Source organism: Festucalex cinctus, chromosome 6 (genome assembly GCF_051991245.1).
Source record: "Festucalex cinctus isolate MCC-2025b chromosome 6, RoL_Fcin_1.0, whole genome shotgun sequence".
Classification (NCBI taxonomy): domain Eukaryota; kingdom Metazoa; phylum Chordata; class Actinopteri; order Syngnathiformes; family Syngnathidae; genus Festucalex; species Festucalex cinctus.
Genome location: NC_135416.1, coordinates 9,990,269 through 10,013,964, shown reverse-complemented (window position 1 = coordinate 10,013,964; position 23,696 = coordinate 9,990,269). Strand labels below are relative to the sequence as shown.

The window sequence follows — 23,696 nt, the reverse complement described above, 5'->3', positions numbered from 1 at the left end:
GAGAGAGAGAGTGAGTCATTAGCCAAATAGTCGAGTTCCAATCTAGTGCAAAAAGGCAAAGTCCAGAGGATATAACAATTTTACATGCATCCAATCTAGACGCCACCTGCCGACTGACCCTCCCCCCCATCAACGACCCTCTCCAGAGCCCCCCTCCCGCTCGCGTTACAGCACCTTGGCATTGGATGGCATGAGAAAACACAGGCCCAAAAATCCCACTAGACCCTGAGACCAGCAGCTGCTCCCGGATTTGCCACACAAACAAGGAGACGAGGAGGTGGGGGTGGCGGTGGGGGTGGCGGTGGAGGGTGGGAGGGGGGGGGGGTGAAAATGCCTGTCACCCAACCACCCTTCCCACCCCACAAACATGCTCCCGTGTTTGAAAATGCAGCAAAGCAGGCCTTGCAAAAGTTAGCAAATGACGCTAGCGGAATGTGTGCACAATGAATTGGCTTCGTCGAATTAGCCTCAGCTAGCTCAATTGTTCAGACAAGTCGATATTGCAGCCATAAAGAGGCCTTTGGATAATTGAAATGTCCCATTAGAACGCTTGAACACTATCATACTGTAGCTAGCCGTCACATTGGAGATGCTAGCATCCATCCAACATCCACACTTGAATGTTATGATAATGTAGCTAGCATTCACATTGGAGATGCTAGCAAAGCAAACACAACATAGTTTGATGTCCAAGAACTATGAAGCGGGCTGATGAAACAAGAAACAACAACTCCGAACCAAATATGTGGCATTCATTTTCTTTCACACTCGCTAACTGTTAGCCTGGCAAGCCACACTCACTTTTCTTGACAGACAGAAAGTGAGTCTGGAAAGGCTGCCGTTGACTGCCGTTTCAAAACAAACCCAGCAGCTGACAGCGCTGTACGCATTTATTTCACAAAGAAGCCACCGGCGGCCATCTTACTTTGTCATTCACTAACTTGAATAGACTGCTTTCTCTGTGCTGTTTTCACATTATTTTCTGTCTCTCTGGCGATAAACACCACCAATGACTGGGAGAAGCGTTGCACATTCCATCGGTAAGATGATGTCATTCCACCATCGCATGCAGAAGGAAACAGGTAACAACCAATCACGGCTCACCTTTTTTACAAGTTTAGTCATGTGACTTTCACACGCTGAGCCGTGATCGGTCATTCCCCGAGCCCTGAGCAACTGTGATGTCATTTTCAGTCGACAGCAAGTGGCAAAATGGCCGCCCCGTGAGATGGATGAATACACAAATACACTAAATATAATATTAATCAGATTGTTGTATTTAGGCTAGTGGGGGCACTTACAACATGTTAAAGAAAATCTTGGGGTCGACTTCCGCCTTGACAGAGAGAGAAGTAATGAAGTCATAATATTGCTTAAGAAGCATATTTTTTAAATGAAAATAAAGTCATTATATTGCATGTAAAATGTAGTCGTTTTATGAGAATATGGTCAAAGTGTGAGAAAAACCTCAGCGTATACTACAAAGCTGACAGAGAATAAAGAATGAAGTAACAACATACTATTAAGAAGAAAAATGGCATAATTTACAAGAATAAAATGGCAATGTAAAAGAATATAGTGACACTACAATAAAAAAAAATAATTTGAGAACAATATAGTTGTAATAGCATGTGAAAAGAAATAACGTTGCAATAATACGATGAAAGTTTCAAAATATTATGAGGCTAAAGTTTAATTATGTGAAAATGTCATAAATTGACATGGAAAAATATTACAATATTTTAGGGCTGTCACTATCAAAGTTTTAGAACAGATTGTTCTATAGATCCTACTGATTTATCAATTAATCAGATAAAAATGATTTTGCATTAAAGTGTAGCACAGAACCATATTTTACTTTATTTTTCCTCAATTAGCAAAATTATTGTCAATTAATTTGATAGTTGCTTACTCATCGATTACTCAACTAATTTTGACAGCTCTACAATATTATGAACAACTTTTTTCCTCATCATTTGTCTTTTTATTTTTATTTTTTATTCTTTTTAACGTGGCCTCCATTGTGCAAATGCCACATCCAAGCCTGGAACATTTACTAATTTTTCTCCCTCCGATATTATTACTCAACGAGGGATTACATCGACATGACCGGGGAATCTCGGCAAGAGGAGCAGCGAGCTCGTCATGCGGCAAAGTTGAGGACCCGGACATTTCGTAACGGGGCCAAGCCGTCTGCCGTGCAATGGCACCGAGCGCCTGCGTGTTTGTGTGGGAACACCTTCCAACGGCCAGAGAGAGTCCTCCGCTTGGCGCTGGCCGCCGTCGTCAGCGCTAGCCTGGCCCGCTCCCTCTGTGAATGTCTGGATCACGAACGAGTCCGGTCCGCTGACTGGCTGGCCGGGCGGATGACTGCTTGGCTAACTGGGTCGCAAGCGAGCTGGCGGGCGCGTGTTGCTGACTGGCTCGTGGAGGGGGAAGGCGCCAACCCCATCTGGGCCGGGACGGGTGCCGATAGTTCGGGCTAACATACGTACGGTGGTTATAAAAAGTCTACACACCCCTGCTTGTTAAAGGTATGCTTGACTCATTGAGCCATTTTCAGCAGTAAAAAGTTCCTATTTTGTCCAGAATGAATTTGATGAACTTCATTACTTTTCATGTAGAATTTAGTACCTTTAAAAACAAATTTCTCCACTTTCTGTCGACGAGAGATGACAACACCTGTGCTGAGGAAATAGGTAAGTAACGACCAATCATGGCTCAGTTTGCAAACCCAGAAAACAGGTGAGCCATGATTGGTCGTTAACTAATTCCTCAGCAGAACTTTTTACTGCTGAAAATGGCTCCATGAGTCAAGTATCCCTTTAAGTAAATAATAATAATAATAATAATAATACTAATAATAATAATAATAATAATAATAATAATAATAATAATAATGAGGTGAAGACGAATTTTTCAAAAACATTTCCACCATTATGGTGCACAGCTTAATTGAATTTTTAAAAATCATTTCAGCAGAGAAGTAAAAATAAACAACAAATCATGTGGTTGCTTCTTATAAATGAGAAGTGGCTTGTCACATTAAAATTGTTATATTATTTTTATGTTTCTCTAACTTGTTTAAAAATGGACTTCCTTCCAATTAATTTGAATAGGCAATATTACAAAATAAAGATTTTTCTTGGAAAAACATGACTTTTTTTTTTGTTTTTTTTGTTTTTTGTCTATATAATGAAAATGTAATATTGCAACACTTCTCAACTTTTCCCAAAAAGAGACATTTCATGCTCGGGTATATTTAGGGGTACACAAGGTAGTTTGAGAAAGTCTGAGAACCCCTGCTTAGATCACGTTACACAGGTGATCTGGATTAGATATGTCGAAGTCCAATTGCAAGTCATCTCTTAATATTTGGCCCCTTTAAAATTCCACCACCCATTATGGTTTCCTGTGTTTGCCCAGGTGCTCGATATCTGGGGGCCTGCACCGCCGCAGTCAGTGTGCACGTGGATCAGTAGCTTGGCATTAACGCGAGGGCTCCTCTTATCTGCGCACGCCACACTCCGTGTTTCACTAAATGTCGACCTTTGTTCCGCCCGCCGGCCAAGACGAGCCCCCCTCCCGTCCCGACAGGGTTCACCCTCCCGAGCGAGAGCCGAGCGGAGGCTTGCATAGCGCCGAAAATTTACCTGGGAGCGGCCAAAAGCAACACGGAGAGGAATATTTAAAGACAGTGTTATTCTGACTATTTTATAAAACAAACAATTACACCGGTAATATGTTAAATGAACCAGTAACACCAGTATTTGGTGTCAACAGAGGTAGTGTGGTTAGGTGTGGTTAGGCCTAAACAGGGCCTTGCCATGAACTACATCATTTCTCTCTCACTGAATTCTGACTATGAACTAACAAATTCATCGTGCCAAATAAACCCCAATGTAAGTAGGGGAAACGTGTGTCGATTCATAGCAGCATTTAGAAGTCTCTCACTCAATGACAGCACTTTGTAATACAATCGTTACAAACAAAGCAGGTGCAACCAAAAATAATTAAATAAATACGTCATAATCCTCCTTTCGTTTGCCGTTGGATTTACCCAACGTGAAGTAGCGTTATTGGTGTTTGCACTGACCTCCAGGCACACAACGTGCCTAACGGCCGCTCGCCGCCATCAACGTTAGGCTCTTCATTAACTAAAACAATCACCATGTTTGGCATTTAAAAACGGAAAATGGGGGAATAGAAGGGATAAAAATGGTTCTTGAAACAGAATTTAGTGATAAAATAATAAAAATGGTAGTTTTGGGGAAATAAAAATACATGTACATGTGAGTATGTGTAAATGATCTAGATAGGTATTATGGTATATGTTTAGTAAATTTATGTATATATGTTTTTGGTAAATGTGAATATGTTAAGTGCACTTGTGTATATGTGTGTATATGTATGTATGTATATATGTATATATATATATATATATATATATAACTTGGATTATATATATCATTTATTATTATTATTATTATTTTTTTTTTTAAAATAATTAGTAAATTAAAATTGTATTAATAATGAAATAAGTTTAAATATATTGAGTAAAAGGGGTAGGACTAGATAAGTTTTTAACTTCTTCCTACTCCCTTTTGAACATGTAAGTTATGATTGATTGAATGATTATTTTATTGGGATTTTCTTCTCTTTTGATTGTTGTTGTTTTCTGTTTTATTTCTGCTGTTCATCTGTTTATATGTTCAAAAAAATAAAATAAAAAAAAAATAAAAAAAAAAAAGGATGTAAACACATTAAACATGGCTGAACGTTTACTGTCTTTGCACGGCTGTCTATAGATGTAATATTTTGAAAGACGTTCATTTATCTTGTGGAATGAGTCCAAAATAGATACAAAGACGAGTTGACGTGATGCCACGTATCCTGCACGCTGCACCGCCACATGCACGCCACCGCACGATGCTCGCCAACTCTCATCTTGCACTTTTATTTTCATATGAATTCCATTTAAGGATGAAACAGCACAGAAAAGGATTGAAATCCAAAAAATATATATACGGTATAAAAGGAAATAATGCATTTAAAATAAATTGAGAAAAATTAAATAAAATAATATAGGTGTGAATTGTATTGTGTATAATTATTGTACCTACGTTTATAAAAGCTGACTCATTAATAATTATTGAAAAATTAACACAGTATATTTGAGTACATTTTTAAAACCTACTTTATTTAATATACTTTTAACGTGGGTGTATAAATAGCTTTAGCCACTGGCTTCTTCATAAGTCAGTTTTTGCAGTAACTAAAGTCCATTAAATATCATTATCATATATATACACATATATATATATATATATATATATATATGTATATATGTATATATATATATATACTTATATACAGTGTATATATATATATATATATATATACAGTGTATATATATATATATATATATATACAGTGTATATATATATATATATATATATATATATATATATATATATATATATATATATATATATATATATATATATATATATATATATTAGTGTTGTTCCGATACCGTTTTTTGGCCACTGATACCGGTACCGATACCCAGCTTTGCAGTATCGGCCGATACCGATACTATACCGATACTTACGTTTTTTTTTTTTTCCTCAACATGAAAAAGCTGTCATGCTATTGGTAAAATATATATATATATATATATATATATATATATATATATATATATATATATATATATATATATATATATATATATATATATATATATATATATATATATATACACACACACACACACACACACACACCCACACACACACACGCACTTTCACACAGAGAGCATATTATAAAAGAGTGGAATTTTCAGAAATTTCCAGAGTTGACACGCACACACACGACACGCGCACGCACCCGCGCACACACAGAAAGAGAGTTGAAGGTTTCAACGTGTCAGGACATGTGATGAGTGGAATTCATCCCTGACATCTGCTGTGCAAAATCACATCCAGTATTGACAAGTGTGCGAGTGATAGCAGGGAAGCACTGGAAGGCTCCCCCCACCCCCCTCTTTGGTATGTGGGCACAAAAAAAGTCCCATACTGTTTTTTTTTTTTGTTTTTTTTGTTTTTTAAAGCACATTTTAAAACTCTCAAATGGTCTTCATTTAACATAAATTATGCGAGTTGGAAGATTTGAAAAAAGCAAAAAAGCAGCTGTGGCCTCAGCAAAGTTTCCATGTTGTCTTCCCAAGAGGAGCGCAGGGAAAATAAGGTGCGCTTGGAGTGAAATATCGACGACAACTTTGAGGGAGCTTTGCAACCTCAAAAGCCTCACGGTTATGAAATCATCACGCACAAGTTGACATTACGCTGTTTCTTTGGAAACTTTCTTGAAGTCGTTCGTTCTTTAATTGAAGACCACACACGTTCACCTTCTCTTCTTTTCACATCCACTTCCTTCCCGCTGCAACCTATTCTCTGGAAGTCGGCAAAAAGCATTTCCTGTCCTCCCATCCTATCAGTGCAGATTGATGTTAAGAGCGTGTCTGCGCATTGTTTGTAATTAGGCGTGTTTAAACACTGGAAGCGTTACTACGTGTGAAAGTCTGGAAGCCATTAGTGGCATGAGGCGGCGGGCGGGAAGACGTTAAAAGGCTCCGGAGACGCGAGCACCGTGAGCAAGCCGCGGCTTCTGCCCGCTGCCTGGCCGAGCTATGGAATATTCCACATTTGTGCGAGAAGACAAATGCACATCAAAGACGCTCTTCGCCATTTTTCATATATCCACATTTATTCCGCTAGGATTTTCATGAAGCTCGTGTGGTTTTTCTGTGCATAAATACCACCGCATACACTTAATTATAAACACATCCCGCCATATTTTGATTGTATTTATCTGCAACCGCCGTTAAATAAATAGGGGATTTTCTGACTTTGGTTTTGGTGGCTGGAAAGTCAAAACTCCATACACCCAAAATATTTTGTGGCAACCGAAAAGCCGACTACAGCGAAATACTACACACTTACCGCCGGTAATGCAAAACTGACGTTTCATCTAGATAGCAGCGCGCTGGATTAGAGAGGCGCGTTTCTCCAAGAGTTGATGTTATCAGTTCTTTTAAACACAACTGGGCAACATTATACGTTAGGAAGAGATCCTGCAGGTTACAAACATTTGAAGTGAAGAGCAAAAGACGGGCTTGTGTAGCATTACGTGAAGCATATACAGTATAAGTGAATGCACATAGGCGACCCTGTAACAGTGTTTACGTTATATTACATTACATTTCTTTCATGTCGCATGGGAAAGTAGGCAGACAATCGCTCAGCTTAACATGAGAGGAGGACTTTTTGCCCTTTTGTTGGTGGCAGGGGTCGAAACCGTCAGTCAAGTACGCAACAAAAAAGTTGACTAACTGATAATCACGTGTTTTTGGCATCTGGGACAAGGACAAAAATAAGCTGCTGGTGGCTTAAAATAGAGGTTAGCCTCACTAGCTTTAGCTATTTTGGTAACAGCTAGTTTTAAAACATTCATACCAGAAATATCTCAAGACTGGCGGCGAGGAACGAGGACAGAAGAGCAGTGAAACTCCATCTTTGTTGCCAAACTATGTTTAATAACGCGCAGACAACTGTGTGCTATTGAGAACAAGGATGGGGGGAAAAAAAAGTCCACCAAGTCGACTTTAAATATAGGTCGATTAAAAATGTCTGGCTCGAAGCTCCGCCATTAACGTGTTTGCGCCATGGTGCTCCATGGACCTTCTTTGCAGACACACTCGTTTACACATTGGAGCATTGTTGAAGCATTGTCTGTAAGTGACTTTTAAGATACTATTAAATATGTAATTTAATGATGTACGTGTACTGTGAACTAAATGCTAGTTCGTGTTTTTACTTTATATGGTAATCGCTAGCGCGCTAATGTTAATTGTGATTGCTAACCGTTTAGCGTAGGATAATTTTGTTGGTTTTTAATCATACTCGTGCACAGAAGATAATAATTAGTGTATCCACTCAAAGCAACTTGTGTAGAAATAATTATGTGTGTGAACTACATACATACATTTTTCGTATTTGTTTACTTTAAACGGTAATCGTTACTGCGCTAATACGAGTTGCTATTGCTAAACATTTAGCATAGGCTCATTTTGTTGTTATTTAATGCTCATGTACAGAAGATATGGAATTATTAATAGGATAATCAATTTTAAAGCGATTTGACAGTGACAGCCCTAGTCGGCCCGTTGAAATATGTCTTTATGTGAAAAGCTCGTAGCGTAAAAAAAGGTTGGAGAATGGGGACCACTGACTATCAATGACTTCATCGATTAATTAACATTGATTTGCTGTTAATCACATTTTGGTCGGGTAAAAAAAAAAAATCTTTAGTCGTTCAAACTAATTGGTATGCGGTGTAATGAGTCACATAGCTGTTGTGCAATCAATTTCCACACCCAATGTGCCACTGTTCTGTACAAACCGCATCATCACAAACAGGATGGACATAGATGATTAGGTCATTTTCATTCTTTTGAGGTCGTATCAGAGACGTAACAGAGGCCGCACGGTGTCTGTGTGTAACGGAATCGCTCGGACATGAAATTCAAATCAATGCATTTTGACGTTAATAATAGAGCTTGGAAAAAAGTTTTTTTAATTTAAAAGGATGGATGGCAGATTTTTGCCTCAAGCAGAAGGTCTCACGCTTCCCTATAGATGTGCACGCCGCAAACACCTCCGACAGGCGTATGCCACGGGCAGCACACATGGAGCACAGGGGGGCCTTGAGGTCTTGGACCTCATAGTTAGCTAATACAGAGAGAATGGAGCAGATAATGAAACCCAATAGGCCCCCCTCCCAAACAAGCAGGAGCAGCCGGCGAGGACTGCGTCTCCTCTCACAAGAGATGCACTATTGAGAGACTTTTCTCTCCCCTTCATTCTTTTATTCCTCATTCTGTCTGCGGGCGAGGCGGGATGCCAACCTCTCTCCAAAAGCCGGGCAGAGTGCCCTCGCCCTTTTATTAAAAAAAATGCTTCGCCAATGTGCCCGCCTCGCACGTTCAGTCTACGCCACCCCGCCTTCGACTTTCTTTCTTTCACCTCAAACTCGTCAGTGTCTCTGCCGAACACTTTTTTGCCTTCATTATATTGTTGCTACAGTTCTCCCTCAGGGCCTAACTGCTCAACATCCGCACTTGTCGTAATGGTCTGCATGTGCTCTTTATCTCCGTCGCTAGTCAGTGTGGAACTCTCCCTGGTTTTGCAAAACTGCAACTCAGATATAATGAAACGGGGTCATTTCTGACATTCTTTTATATAACAGTATTTTGGAGACAGAAGCATTTTTTTTATATATGTAAATAGTATGCTGTCAAGTCAACAGCAATGTGGAACAATGACAGTATTGTAGCATTTATGCTAATAACTGGACTTTACATTTACTCCACTTCTTTTTTTGTCTTTTCACCTATCACATATAAACTACGTATTCAAAACAAAAAAAGATTTGAGTGCAGATGGGAATAAAAAAAAAAAAAAAAACTTTGAGCAAATCTGTTATTTGACAAGTATGTATCCAAATGGCAGTTCCCATTAACTCATTCACTCCCAGCCATTTTCGCTGAAAGTGACCTCTTCAGGTCAGATGCTGCATCAAAGCCTTTTGTATGTTCTAGTATAAAAAAACGTATAAAAAAAAACAAACAAACAAAAAAAAAAAAACGTATACATCCGTCTCTGGTAATATTTAAAATAGAACGTATTTATACATTTTTGGGTGCAAATGAGTTAATGAGTACATAAGAAGTAGCTCATTTATTATCTGGCATTGACTCACGACTATTCGTCACTATTATTGTTTTTAAATGATCAAAAATATTTTCCATTGGCTGTTAGACCTTTTTAGAAGTTGAAAATAAGTTGACTTTAACTCATTCACTGCCAGCCCAGTTAAAAATCGATCTTTGACAAGTATAGTCGTCAATGGCACTGAATGAGTTAAATATAAACATGGCCTGCACGCTTAAATGACAACTAAAGGATTTTTTTTTTTCAGTAAGAAAAGTTTGTAAAGTGAACAAATCAGCAGTTGAAGAGCATTCCACTGCATTGATCCCATTGTTGTCATCCATTTTGGCGTCCGATGAAATATCTGCACAAGATGGTTGATGTAGGTTGCAATATGTGACTTCCCACAAAGGAAAGAATGAAAATCAACTTTGCGGATGAGAAGGCAGCCATGCCAAGCATGAGAGGCCACGTCGGTGAGTGCGTCCTATCACAGTGAAGCTTGCAGATTTAATTCTGCTTATCATGTGAGCTGGAGCCTTGCCTGCTGGGGGTTGGCGCCACGAGGGTTAACCGGTGCCCACTCCCCGTGGCATGATATGAGCTGGGTGTTTGCCTGCGCACTCTGCCTTGCCTGTCTGTCTCTCCGTGTTGACTCGGAGGCTTTGCGGCCGCTCCAAGTGGCCTCTCGGCCGACTTTGATCCCATTAGGGTTGTAAGGTGTCTGTTTCAAACGGCGCTCCCGGAGTTGGCTCTTAATCTCTGCTAAGCTCGACCGCGTTTAGGTCAAAGGGAGACGGACGGCGCGTCTTGAGTTGGCAGCTCGAGGGTTAAAGGTCGCTCTGCCCATTTTGAGTGGCATTCCCTGCGGAGCGAGCAGCATGCCGGGCCGGAAGACGCTGAGGATGCAGACAAATGCATGCAGGGCGAGAAACAAAAGAGCCTTCAGCACCGCACATGTATAAAGACTAGATCCTTTTCAAACTTTTGTCCTCAAACCACCGCTTTCCCCTTTTAGTCTTCCATTGCGCAGCAAAACAAGAGCGAGGAATGACACACGCGCAAAACATTGATGGGAGGTTATCTACTCCGCGACCGCGTTCGCTGACTTCCCCGGCCCAAACCACCACCTCGCGCAGACCTCACGAACACCGCAGTGCCGCAGGGAGACAGTCATAAGTACATGTCCTCAGAGGGGACATAAAACGGAGGAAATCCACCTCGATAAAAGACTTTCTCATAAAAGAAACGGGAGAAAATAAGGATAGGTGGGGGGGGGAAAAGTGATGTATCATGATGCATATCCAATTAAAAAAAAGAGAACATAACTCTTTGGTAATTATGAATGCAACTTTATAGATTTCTTCATAAGTGAAACTTAGAACTCATTTCCCACTCCAAATCCACATCTTGTTTTTAAACAATTTATCAATCTACTGGTATTTTTTGTAAAAACATTTTAATCTGTTGTATATAATAAAGGCCATAGATGACAACAAATTGTTCTTTAGCTAGCCACAAATGAGTCAAGACCAAGTCAACAGCGCCCCCACACCACTAATGCATTCAATTTTGCCAAATAAAAAAAAAATAAAAATAAAAAAATAAAAAAAATAAAAATGCCAAATCTGCACAAAAGGATCAAATTTTACGATCAGTTAACTAGCTAATTGATCATTATGCCCATTGCTACTCAAAGTGCTCCAATTTGCATGTGCACGATACCACTTGTATGTCTGTTTTATGCAACCAAGTGGCGAAGTATCAAATATTAACAACGATTTTGTTCATATGATAACGACGACTGTGGTAACTTTTAACGATCGTCATATTTTGGAAAGTCTTCAATTTCACACATTTTCAAAATTGTTTTCATGGGCAAAAAATTGCATTGAACAATTTTCAATTTTAAACGCAAATACCATTGACTCAGATTAAAGAAGAAGAATAAAGAATTAAATATTAAACTAAATTAAGAATAAAGCCTGATTAGTTCAGTTTTCACACTTTATTGATGCATCTCTTGTCTATTTTTTTATTTTATTTTTTTCATGATAACAACTGGACTTTGGCCATTTTTTTTTAATTAATTTATTTTTTAACATACAATCAGGGTTCCCATTACAATTTGTGAGGATCTGAACGTTTACAGGTATGAAAGGCAAAACATTCAGAACAAAAAAACAAAACAAAACAAAACAAAAAAATATATATTGAAAACATTGGTTTAAATGTATACAGGGCCAAAAGTTTTTAAAAAACAAATTATTATGGATTTAATCCAGCAATTGGTAGCAGTTTAAAATCACATGAAAACTCTCATTTAACATGTTCACATGCTTAGATCTGTGTGAAATCTGATTAGATTAGATTGTAATGTCTTGTGCCTTACCGTGTCGAGAATTTCAATAGCTAAATAAAGCTATTTTCCAGACACCACTACATCAGGTGCCAATATTTTTATTTTTTTTTACATGGCCAAAGTTTAAACCGACTGACTTTATTCCTTATTGCATTTCTACTGGAAAACAATTCGACCTATGCAATGCATATCCTGGATGCGCCGTTATTCCCCCATGAATGGTGCTGTGTTTATCAATTCTCAATGCGCAAACACCAGTCAGCCTCCATTTATAAACATGTGATTGTATGAAAAGATAGTATCACAGGAAAGTGCGCCAGAAGGAGCGAGCTGGACCGAAAGCAGCAAGAGCTGCCACGTCAGATGCTGCCGAGGCTTCTTGGCCGTCAGCACTAAACCCACACACACACACACGCGTGCAATTCAGTGCGGCGCGCGCACGCACGCTCACACAAGCGTACACTTCTAAGAGTTTGCCTTTCATAGAGTCAGCAGCCAAGGCTGACACCTCTGCTCAGTGTGGCATTCACCGCTGTCTGTGTGTGTGTGTGTGTGTGTGTGTGAGTCAACTCGCATGGAGTCGCTCCATCAACAACACTCGCAGGCCCTAATAATAAAGCCAGCAAATCCCTCGCTCCCTTTTTCCACTGCCACATGTCAGAGAGGGCACGGCCCGGCCCTGATTGTATCCTGTTAGAATTCTTTCCGGATTTGCACTACTAATGCATCTAAATTTTTTTATCTAACATGCCTATAAAAATACAAAGTCAATACAGTAAAAATGTGGCCTTTTTTTCTTGGTTGGTGCTTTTGCCTCCTGGAAAAAAAATAAAAAATCTATATTGCTGAATACAATGACACTATTGTTTGAGAGGAAAATCCAAATTACGCACTTTTTAAATCTAAGGGGCGGAGAAAAGCCAGAGATTTGATTCTCCAGATAGCCTTTGCTTCCACTAAGGGCCGTAATGTGGTTATGAGACATTAGCATTCCTTCACATCACCAAAGAAACCCAATGTGTGTGTACCAAACATTTTTCGCTTAGCGACGAGCACGAGGACGTTGGAAAAAAAAACCTGCTGAATGGTCAAATCATTTTTAGATGACAAGCAGGTAGGAAGTAGCTTTTAAGCCGTCCCAATCCAACATATCCCAGATAATACTGCGGCTTCCTCTGGGAATGAAAGAGAGAGGAATCTGACAGAAACTGGGCTGATTTAAGTCGACAAAATGAGATGGGAGATGAGACGGAGCAGCCGAATTTAAGACAACACGTAATAAAAAGGAGAAGGAAAGCAGGGGAAGGTGTTAGGAACGCAAAGCATGTTGTTTTAAGCAGGGAGCGCATATGAATTTCGGTGACGGTTGATCTTGTGAAGAAGGATCGTATCTATCCTGTGAGATTTTATCACCAAGAGGCTTAAATACAAACCATTCTGAGAGACGTTTGTCTTCTTTTGCGATGGTTTTTGACAGATAATATGAGAGGAGTTTATCCTCGGCTGCCTCGCACTAAAAGGTCACAAACACTTCATTACGGCTGACACTCCGCATTGTGAATCAAGGAGGTTGGGACGCGCAATACAAATCTTGATACACGGCCAATAATTTGACACATTTACGATACGTACGAAGCGAGCAACTACCGATGCACAATCATCCTGCTCACTAATTACGTTGTGATCTGATTCGATAGAAATTATGAGACACCACTGGGACTCCTAGTTGTAGCCAAATTAATTAACAAATAATAAAGCGAGAGGGTCTTCAGTATCAATTACATGTGGAGGGAAAAAACGTTTTACCGATTGTAATGGCATATCCGCCTGACTATCGGGAAAAAAGATATTGTCCAATCATGTTTATTTTGATATACGCCAATCTTTGTGAAGTAACTGGAATACTGCAAAGGAAATTTAAAAAAAAAAAAAAAAAAAAGTTTTTGTTTTTAAGCTATGTGTCCACTACAGAGGACATTTTTTAAAACTTAAATGCTAGGCTCAAATACAGTTAAAATAATTCAAACAATACTTTAATGTGTTCTTAAGTTCTTAAGAGTCTTATAGAAAACATGCTAACAACATTTAAAGCCTAAATTTGTTCAATAAAAAGTGTTATACACTTACTATTCCGCTTCCCTAAAAAGTGGGAAGCCCCACCCCTACACATTTGGTATCATTGAAAAGCTCTGAATGTACTCTATAGAGCACAAAAGGAGTTAACGCAATCGTATGCACTGGGTGGGAGAAATTCAGGTTTAAAAAGGTCCACTACAGAGGACAAATTTGAATTGCTGGTAGTCAGGAGGTTACAAAACTTTTTTTTTTTTGTAATAATTTAATACATCAATATTATGACAAGACATTGATGCTATATTTGCATTCCTGGGAACCCGTCATTTTGATTTGGAATTTTGTAAGCATACTTTTAAGTTGTCAGACAAATTTTGTTGCAATTTGATTGAGGTTATTATATTTTCATCATCAAATTTTCATTTAAATGCCAGTATCAACTGGAAGACATTGTTGTTGTCTATAACTATTTCTAGTTGATGTTATTATTGGAACCCTTTCTGATATATATACTGCACATGTACAGTATCCCAATTGGAGGAAACTTGGTAAGGCACACTGTAGCCATCTAATTTTGTTGCCCTTACCACCAACCGTGTATATTTTCTTTAATTTTGTTCGCAGCATGTGTGCATTCTCACCATGGTGCATGCATGTGCATTTAAAAAGAAGAAAAAAAAAAAAAAGAGTAGACAGGTGTCCACAGGCAGGCCAGGACAGAGTCAACAAACAAGGGTCGCGTTTAATCAAGCCGAGTTTGTTTATTTAGCAGTGGTTAGGTTTTCACTTACAAACCTCCCAAACTCCATTGCAAAATTCATCCTTTTAGACTCCGGAGAAAACATTCAAACAGTATTAATTCCCCTTGCTGGGAAAAGGGACAGCCTTTTCCCGGAGCTATCCATAACATCTGAATATAAAAATAAATACGCAGAACGGGCTTTACCCTCAAGTGAGGAGGAGGAGGGGGGGGGGGGGTATCTGGGTAGTGTATGTTTTTCCTCACTTGTATCAATGTCTAGGGTAGCATATTTCTCTATGTTAAAGCCCAATGCCTTCTCTCCTCTCAACGTTTTACGGCTGCCTTCTATGGCTATCGGGAACTTCTTTATCTTCTACCCCCCGTTTCTCGCCCCCCCGTTCCAGTTAACTCACCGCAAGCCGTTGGGAGGACCACAAGAATGCTTAAATCAGCATAATTAGCCCTGTGTGTACTTTAAACACACACGTTTCCCCCAAGGCTGGACCCCCGCCACCCGTACACACCGCTGCGTATGCATCCACGGCCCGTCTCTTTGAGTCAATAAACACAAATATTTCAGCAGTCAGTTGTGCACACACACGCACATTGACATAACACAACACAAGGGATAAAAAAGATGCCGGGTCCCTTTTCCCACCGTGCTTAGTCTGACTTGTGCAGCTGTTCCCCAACAACTGGCCCCAAAACCACGACGACCGCACTAACACACTTTACCGTGCGGCTTAGCATGAGGCGGCTAAATGAGTTTAGCATGGGCGCTAAAAAGGCGGTTGTAAAGTTTCCATAAGCCGGCTGGTAAAAATCAAGCGGTAGCATGCGACGGCAAAGAGTTTGCGGTCGGGTCCCACACACATCTGTATGTGTTTTGGGTTTCACTGGCGCATTAACAAACAATTGCCTCCCAGCAAAGGCATGATGCTTGGCTGCACATGAGGATTACCATTACAGACCATTTAATAATCATAATCACCGCCATCAAAAATGAATCAGCCCGAGCATGTGATGTTATATTCGGGTGACTGTGAGGATCATATTACCGCAGATGAGACGAGACACTGTTGCATTGCTGCAAGTCTCTGTTTACTTATTGGGGCAAAACGTGGTTAACGCAGCAGGTCAAGTTTGTGTGTCTGTGGGAGATAAGAGCAACCACGCAGCTGATACACTTGGTGAGCGCAAGCATGTCCAATGGCAACAAATATAGCAATCACGCCCACGAGGCTTGGGGCAGACTCCAAAACAGAACTTTAAGGATTATGATAGAGGTTTGTTCATACACATTTTACAAGTGAATCACACAATCAGTCTCAGGACGCAATCTTGAATAAAGGCTAATTTGAAGTCACATTTTGGCATAAAAAAAGCAAAAAGAATAATAAATTTTAAAGTTCTGATGTGTAAAACCTTAATGTACTAACAATAAAACAATTTTAGTGACATGCGTGTAAAAAAAAAAAGTGTCGCATATTGCAGATGTGCTTAATAGTGAAATGAAAACACAATAACAAAAATACTAGGGGTGTTAAAAAAAAATCGATTCGGCGATATATCTCGATACTACATCGCGCGATTCTCGAATCGATTCAATAAAAAAAAATCGTTTTTTTTTTTTTTTTTTTTTTAAAGAGCTCAGAATTGTTCATTCGGTAGTCTTACCGATTCAACGTCTTATCATCATTGCCTTTTTTTTTTGTGTGTGTGTTAATCGATTTTTAAACTTCCATTTTTAATGGAAAAATATTCAACAAAACGTCTGACTTCGGGTTAGGATTCACACCTTGAGCATGGAAGAATGTTATATGAACGGAACATTAAGCCTTAATATTTTATTTTAATGCTGTTCAAACATGAAAAAGATTACAACCTCTATAAGACTGAAATTTCAGATAAATAAATAATACATTTTCATATAAATCTTACACTCTACAAGCGTACTGATTAGTATTTTCTAAATTTGAATGGAAAAAAATCGCAACAATCGACTTATAAATTCGTATCGGGATTAATCGGTATCGAATCGAATCGTGACCTGTGAATCGTGATACGAATCGAATCGTCAGGTACTAGGCAATTCACACCCCTAAAAAATACTATGTTAAATTTTACAATAAGTGACAAAGTCAAAGGCGAGAAAAAAAAAAAAAGTTGTCGATTCTTCAGCTTTGACCAAGATATTGAGCAACGCACATCTACTTGTGTGCTGCAATTTAAAAAAAAAAAATGTTGCCCTATATAAGCTTTTGAGGCTCCTCGTAAAATATAGTCAAACGAACCGTTTTTTTGTTTTTTTGTTTTTTAAATAAATCCACAAAAAGATGCCGTGATTTTCAAGGACGAAGCAGACTGCCACAGAGATAATAAACAGGCGGCAAAAAAAATGAATAGTTTGGGAGCCTGCACCTGTACATTTTGACGACAGAGACTCTCCACACTTTACTTTCTATTGGTTAGGGTTATTTTTCAACTTCCATGGTTCCATTGTATGTAAAAACAAAACAAAACAAAACCCCATAGACTTATTAATTAAATCATTCCCAATCTTAAATCTTTTACGACACTGACGTTGTAGAAACATCATTTACAGCTAAAAACTTGACTTCACTTTTTTTTTTTTTTTTTACTCCCTCAAATAGAGATAACATTCACAGTGTCTCCAATTACTGGCATGGAGGCATGCAACTACACCCAGTGAGCGCCACTCCATTCTGAAAACCATTTGTCAGCAACATTTGATCAAAGTGGTGTGATACTGTTAATGTGAGGATGTGTGCTGCTAACTAGCCACACAGAGGCCCGCTCCGCTCTCTGCTGGGTGTGTGCGTGTGTGTGCTTGTGACATACACAATCACACAGGCATGAGTGCACCCTTTAGCTGTGTTTGTCTGTCGCCACAACTGTGGATCTTGCGCAGGGTTCAGTCGAGGTAAAGATATGATATTACGCAACGGGTTATAGATTTTTCCACCCCTGGCCAGCTGCCAGCGCTCTCGACAGGAGAGTGAGACGGAGTGAGAGAGAGAGAGGGGGGGGCAGAGGGGGGTTGGGGAATCAGAGAGCAGCACACTTTGTCCCACAATGTCCGATTCACCGACTGGCCTCCCCAGTTACAGCGAGCAAATTGTGCGTTCTTGCGAACGACTCCGTAACACTGGGGAGGATCTGGTGCTGGTAAAACGAAACGAGAGGAGTTTTATCATTTACATTTATGAGGTCTGTTTGATATTTCAGCCACCGCCTCCCTCAGGCTGTGTGGACGGCCGCCGCTGCTGCTGCTGCTGTTTGGCCTCTCTGTGCTACAGACACAAACACACACACACAGACGCACAGTGTAGGCGAAATAACCTTAGAAGTTCATGTGGCAAAGAATGAAGCAGCAGCTTGGATTTAAACCAGGGGTGTCAAAGATGCGGCCCGCGGGCCGGATCAGGCCCGCAAAGGGGTTTAATCTGGCCCGCGAGATGATTTTGTCAAGTAAAAAAAAAAAAAAAAAAAAAAAAAAAAAAAAAAAAAAATTGTAATGTTGAAACTACTCATCAGCCGGCCACAATCAAAACATAAATTTGGAATTTCACAAGCACTACTCAAGCGAGCAATGCAACTTGTACGCTGTCATTATTTTACACACACAACTTAAATGGTAAATGGCACTTGATTTATATAGCGCTTTTCCACCTTACAAGGCCCTCAAAGCGCTTTTGCATTTTTGACTACACATTCACCTACTGATGACGCAGCAACTGGGGATTCAGTATCTTGCTCAAGGATACTTCAACACGGTCACAATGGCATGGGATCGAACCCACAACCTCTGGGGTGGGAGACGATCACCATATCACTGAGCCACGCCGCCCCCGACTTAAAGGTACGGTTTGTTTAAAAACATTTATTTTTTTTTAAAAACATAGACCGACAAACGTGTTAAATACGACACGAATTCAATTACTGATAATACAAATACATATCACAAGGAATAACGTCCTTATAACATCATTAACTGCTCAGCTCAACTCAGCTTGTGAATGTTACATGACCAAACCGAGAAAACAAGTGAGCTGTGATTGGTTACCTGAGTCCTTGTGATGTCATTTTTAGTCGTCAGCAAGTTGCAAAATGTGTTTTTAAAGGTACTATTTGTAGTATGTGAAAAATACTGAAAGTATCAAATTAATTATAGACAAAATATTAACTTTTTATTCCTATAATGGGTAGAGATGGGCAAGTACCGATACCAGGTATCGGTATCGGGCCGATACCAGCCTTTTTTCAAGTACTCAAGTACTCGTGACGCAGACGAGTACAAGCGACCGATGGCAGGGGGGGAAGACGTTAAGTGAGTCCTCCTTGCCTGTAACCGGCGCTAGCTTGCAGCAGTTTTTCACCAAAACTTCACCGGTTTGGGAATACTTCAAAATTGTGAATCTTAAACTAAAAGAGCATTTTTGTGTTTTATTTTGAGCGTTAAGACTATTGAAGAGCTGTTTTTTTTTGTCAAAATTAAAGGAAATATATTTGTTTAAAAATATCTTTTAGTGATTTTTTTTTATTTGTTAAAATGTACTACTGGTATCGGCAGTTGGTATCGGTATCGGTGAGTACTGAGGGTCTGAGTATCGGTATCGGGCTGAAGAAAAGTGGTATCGAACATCCCTAGTAATGGGGTAAATAAGTGAAGTATCCCTTTAAAGAGCAAGTGGCAATAAATAAATAAATAAATAAATAACAAAAAGCTACAGTGAAACCCATCCATCAATGCTACTGAGGTCATGTAAGGTCACCAACATTGTGATCTGAAGTATCACAATTTGAACTATGAAGTTTTGTGTTAGCAAACACACAAGTCAAAACTTGTTAGATTTATAATCGAGTCGAATCATTTCAAGGCGACAAATTCAGAAAACTACATTTCTACTTAAAAAGAAAACATTAGAGAGCGCTTCACGCGAGAAGCCTTACTACCAACGGCAAACTATCAAACCAACCTAAAGCAAGTCGAATGTGCGTGCGTGACAGACATCTTGGGTGTGGACTACATCCAAAACAAGACTTGGAGGAGTCAGCAGGAGCGGCCCAGTCTGTTTCCAATCAGACGCTCGCCTGCCACGATGATCAACGCCACTCTCTTCTTGATTTACTCACTGCATATGTTAATGAAATTTCTCCTATCAGTCTGGTCCACATTCTTCCCGCCTGGATTAAGAAGGCATGCATACGGTTCACAGACACAAGGCATAGAAATGCTTTCACAGAGCTTCTCTGGCCTAGATCTCGCACACAGAGGTACTCTTTTAATTGGGCCCTTGATGCTCGACATAGGGCGTACTTCCTCTAATTAGCTATATCTATAGCGTATGGGAGGCTCTGTGAATGCATGCATGTGTAAAATCCTCTTTTGAGCAACTCCAAACTAACTAAGAGCTTTAATTTCACGCTAGGCTGCATTGTCCCATTGAGTGGGGGTACCCCCACAAAAGACCCTGTGAGAAAATCAAAAGAAACGCAAAACACACCAATAGGTGACGGGGGTGGGGGTGGGGGGAGAGAAGAAGCCCGCCAGAGACAAACAACAACACAACAACAACAAGGCCGACTCATCCCCCAACAATGCCGATCGAGTTCTAAGCGTCACTTCTCTTTTACAGAGAGCTAATAGACGAGGAGGACGAAAGGTGAGGGGGGGGGGTCGGCCCCCGGCAGCTGCGAGAGGAGGGATGCATCGGAGTGGGCGACTCACGTTTCCACCATCTGATCATCTTATCAGCTGCTGCTATGTTTAATTCATGGATGAAAGTTGTCACTGTCCCACCTTTAAGTCTTAAAAGCAGAAACTAGTATTAAGAATTAGTGTTCAAAAAAATTAAAAAAAAATGTCTCCAAACTCATATAGATTAGTGGACGTCTTAAAAAATGAATAACTCCACAGGTGTATTTTGCGTTTTGTTTTTTTTGTTTGTTTGTTTGTTTGCGGGTTGGGGGATGAAGCTACCACAGAATTGTATTAGTGAAGGCAAAAGAGGTCAGATCGCAGAATTTTGAAGTAAGAATGTTAAAATGTAAAATATTGCATGTTAAATTTTTTGATGGCCACAGTCAGATTATTTTGTTCCTAATTTTACAAGATTAATATCGGAATGCGACATAAAAAAAATCTACCATACTAGTGCTGTCACTTTTGAATATTTTTAGACTCGATTAATCTATCGATTAGTCAATTGATTAATTGGATACATTTGAATTTTGCATTAAAGTGTATTCGAAAAGCATTTCCCCCCCGATTGCTATTTATTAAGCAGTGATGTGGTGGTTATTTACGATTAAAAAATGGGGGGATTAATGTTGTACGATATTACCAGTTAGGTCATTGTTTTCCAAAGTAAAAACAGATGTTTGCAAATGTCTTATTTTGGTTAAACACAGAAGATAAGCAATGAACAATTACTGTTGATATGCAGAAATCGGATGATTTGGGCAATTTTAAATTAAAAAATGGTTCCAAATGATTACTCGATTATTAAAGTAGTTGCCGATTAATTGGATTAATTGATTACGTGTCAGTTTGTCAGCGCTATACTATACAATGCCCTTTATCATTTAAAACATTATTTGGATTTTTAGCGTTTTGAGTTATCGCTGATACTAAGCTTAGATAGCATCCAAAATTTTAACAAAAAAATATTTGCCTTTCTATTTTCTATCAGCCTCCCTCTTTTATCAGCTTATTGTGTCCATACAGTGCAGCAACTGTATCGATTCCACATAATGAACGGTACTTTCCATTCTCCATGAGCAAAGTTATAAAAGGAGGCCTTTAGCAGGAGGACCACACTGACTCACTTGTATCTATCTGTGTGCAACATATGTGATGGTTGTGTCTAATTTCAGATGCTGCAGCGGGAACATGTGCATGACCGCTCAATACAAGTATATCGCAAACCAACACAAGACAGCTATAGGGGCCGCCCGGTTCCACTGGCCACAGATCAGCGGAAACCTAATCCGCACTGGGAGGCAAGAGGGAGGCTATATTCACACGCGAGCACATATATCTGCATACACAATAACTTGCATCCATGCAGGGGACAGCCACCTATTACTCTACTGTGCCAAGCGCCTCGGTTAAGCTTGATAAATCCATTTTCAATGGGCAGTCAGGGAGACTGTGCAGATAAGGGATGAGCACACTGCTGGATCGAGCGCACCTCCAAGACTCACGCACGTCATTTTTGGGGGGGAAGAAAGGCGGCAAACGACTCGTCCACAAATCATGCTTGCTCCTTTGCAATCCTAATGAACCTTCTCCATTCACCCCACTCGCTCTCACTCAGCGGCCAAGCGGTGTAAGGTGGGCCTGGTCTGCAACCAGAAGGAAGGATGAATAAATAAAAAGAACACAATGTACCCCTGGGTTGCGCCTGCCTGCCTGCCCGCCCGCTTGCCTGCTCACATCCCCACCGCCTGCCTGGCGTCCTGGCACCAAAGTCTGCCCACTTTCAGCCGGCCTTCCTTCCACTACAGCAAACCTATTCTTCACTGCATGGGCCTAGCAAGCGCCAGCGTGTGTGTGTGTGTGTGGGGGTGTGTGTGTGAGCGTGCATTTATGTTACAAGATAACAAAGGCCCACCTTACATTATACGTGTAACTCCATGGATAGAATACAAACGTATGCATGCACACAAGGACGCCTGAATGCGAGGCTTGTACTTAAATGCACAGACTTGCATTTAACTTTGGTTGTTGTATCCAAAATAAATATTTTTCTGCATCACTCTCTCACTATGCTGTTGTATACCTAAACATTATTGTGTGAATGCTGACAGACGAGCACTTTCACGTCAACTCACATTAATGCTTTTGTGTACATAAAATATTTTTTTTCCTTCACACTAGTGCTTTTGTGTGGCAAGAAAAAAAAAAAAAAATAGGATGTGAATGCTGAGACATCATTCAGACGAGCGCCGTCGACGCTCACAGAAAATATTTTCCCTGAATCAATCTTGCACATTAATGCAATAGTCTGCCAAAAATATATATATTTAAGAAACATGGTTCAGATGGATGGAAATTAAAGAGTGAATACGGAGGACCAACCCTTAAGAATTAGTAACACTGCAAACTGACAACAACAAAACTACTTTAATAGATTCTGAGAGGCTGTTGTGTAGCAAAAGAGAAAAAAAAAAAGATTTTTGCTTTCCCCAAAAATAATGTGTGAATGTTGAAAAACAAGCATTCCAACTAGTAAGTGTTTTTGCTATTAAAAAAAAAAATAAAAATAAAAAATAAAAAATAAAAATAAAAAAAATAAAAAAAGAATATTATGGACAGAAAAGCAAGCATTTCACAAATATTGAACGCAACTGCTTTGCTAGTCCATAATCGCAGGGCCCTACAGGAGATATAATAGCATGATATTTGATGATTGCCATGATATGCTGCTATGCATTAATTGTTCCACAGCATGTCACTCAACAATTGCTACGTTGGGGGATAACAGAATAAAATTCAGAATTGTGTATCTTGTTGGTTGCATGTCCAATAAATAAATAAATAAATAAATAAATAAATATTCAACTGCAATTTCTGTGTGTACGTGTGTGAGTGTGCGCATGCGCGTACGTGCGTGATTACCGATTCACTTTTCTGAACGACTGTACATTTCCACGGTGTTCTATATTAGGCTGTGCATGTTATGAAGTACAATAGAGGGAAAAGCCCGAAAAAATA

General features: G+C 39.6%; 1 protein-coding gene across 14 annotated transcripts in view; it reads right to left on the bottom strand.

Annotated features, from left to right (window-relative positions):
- Positions 1–23,696, bottom strand: part of nfixa (nuclear factor I/Xa) — a 142,693-nt gene that overhangs the window by 94,866 nt on the left and 24,131 nt on the right. The gene's annotated exons all lie outside the window — the stretch shown is intronic.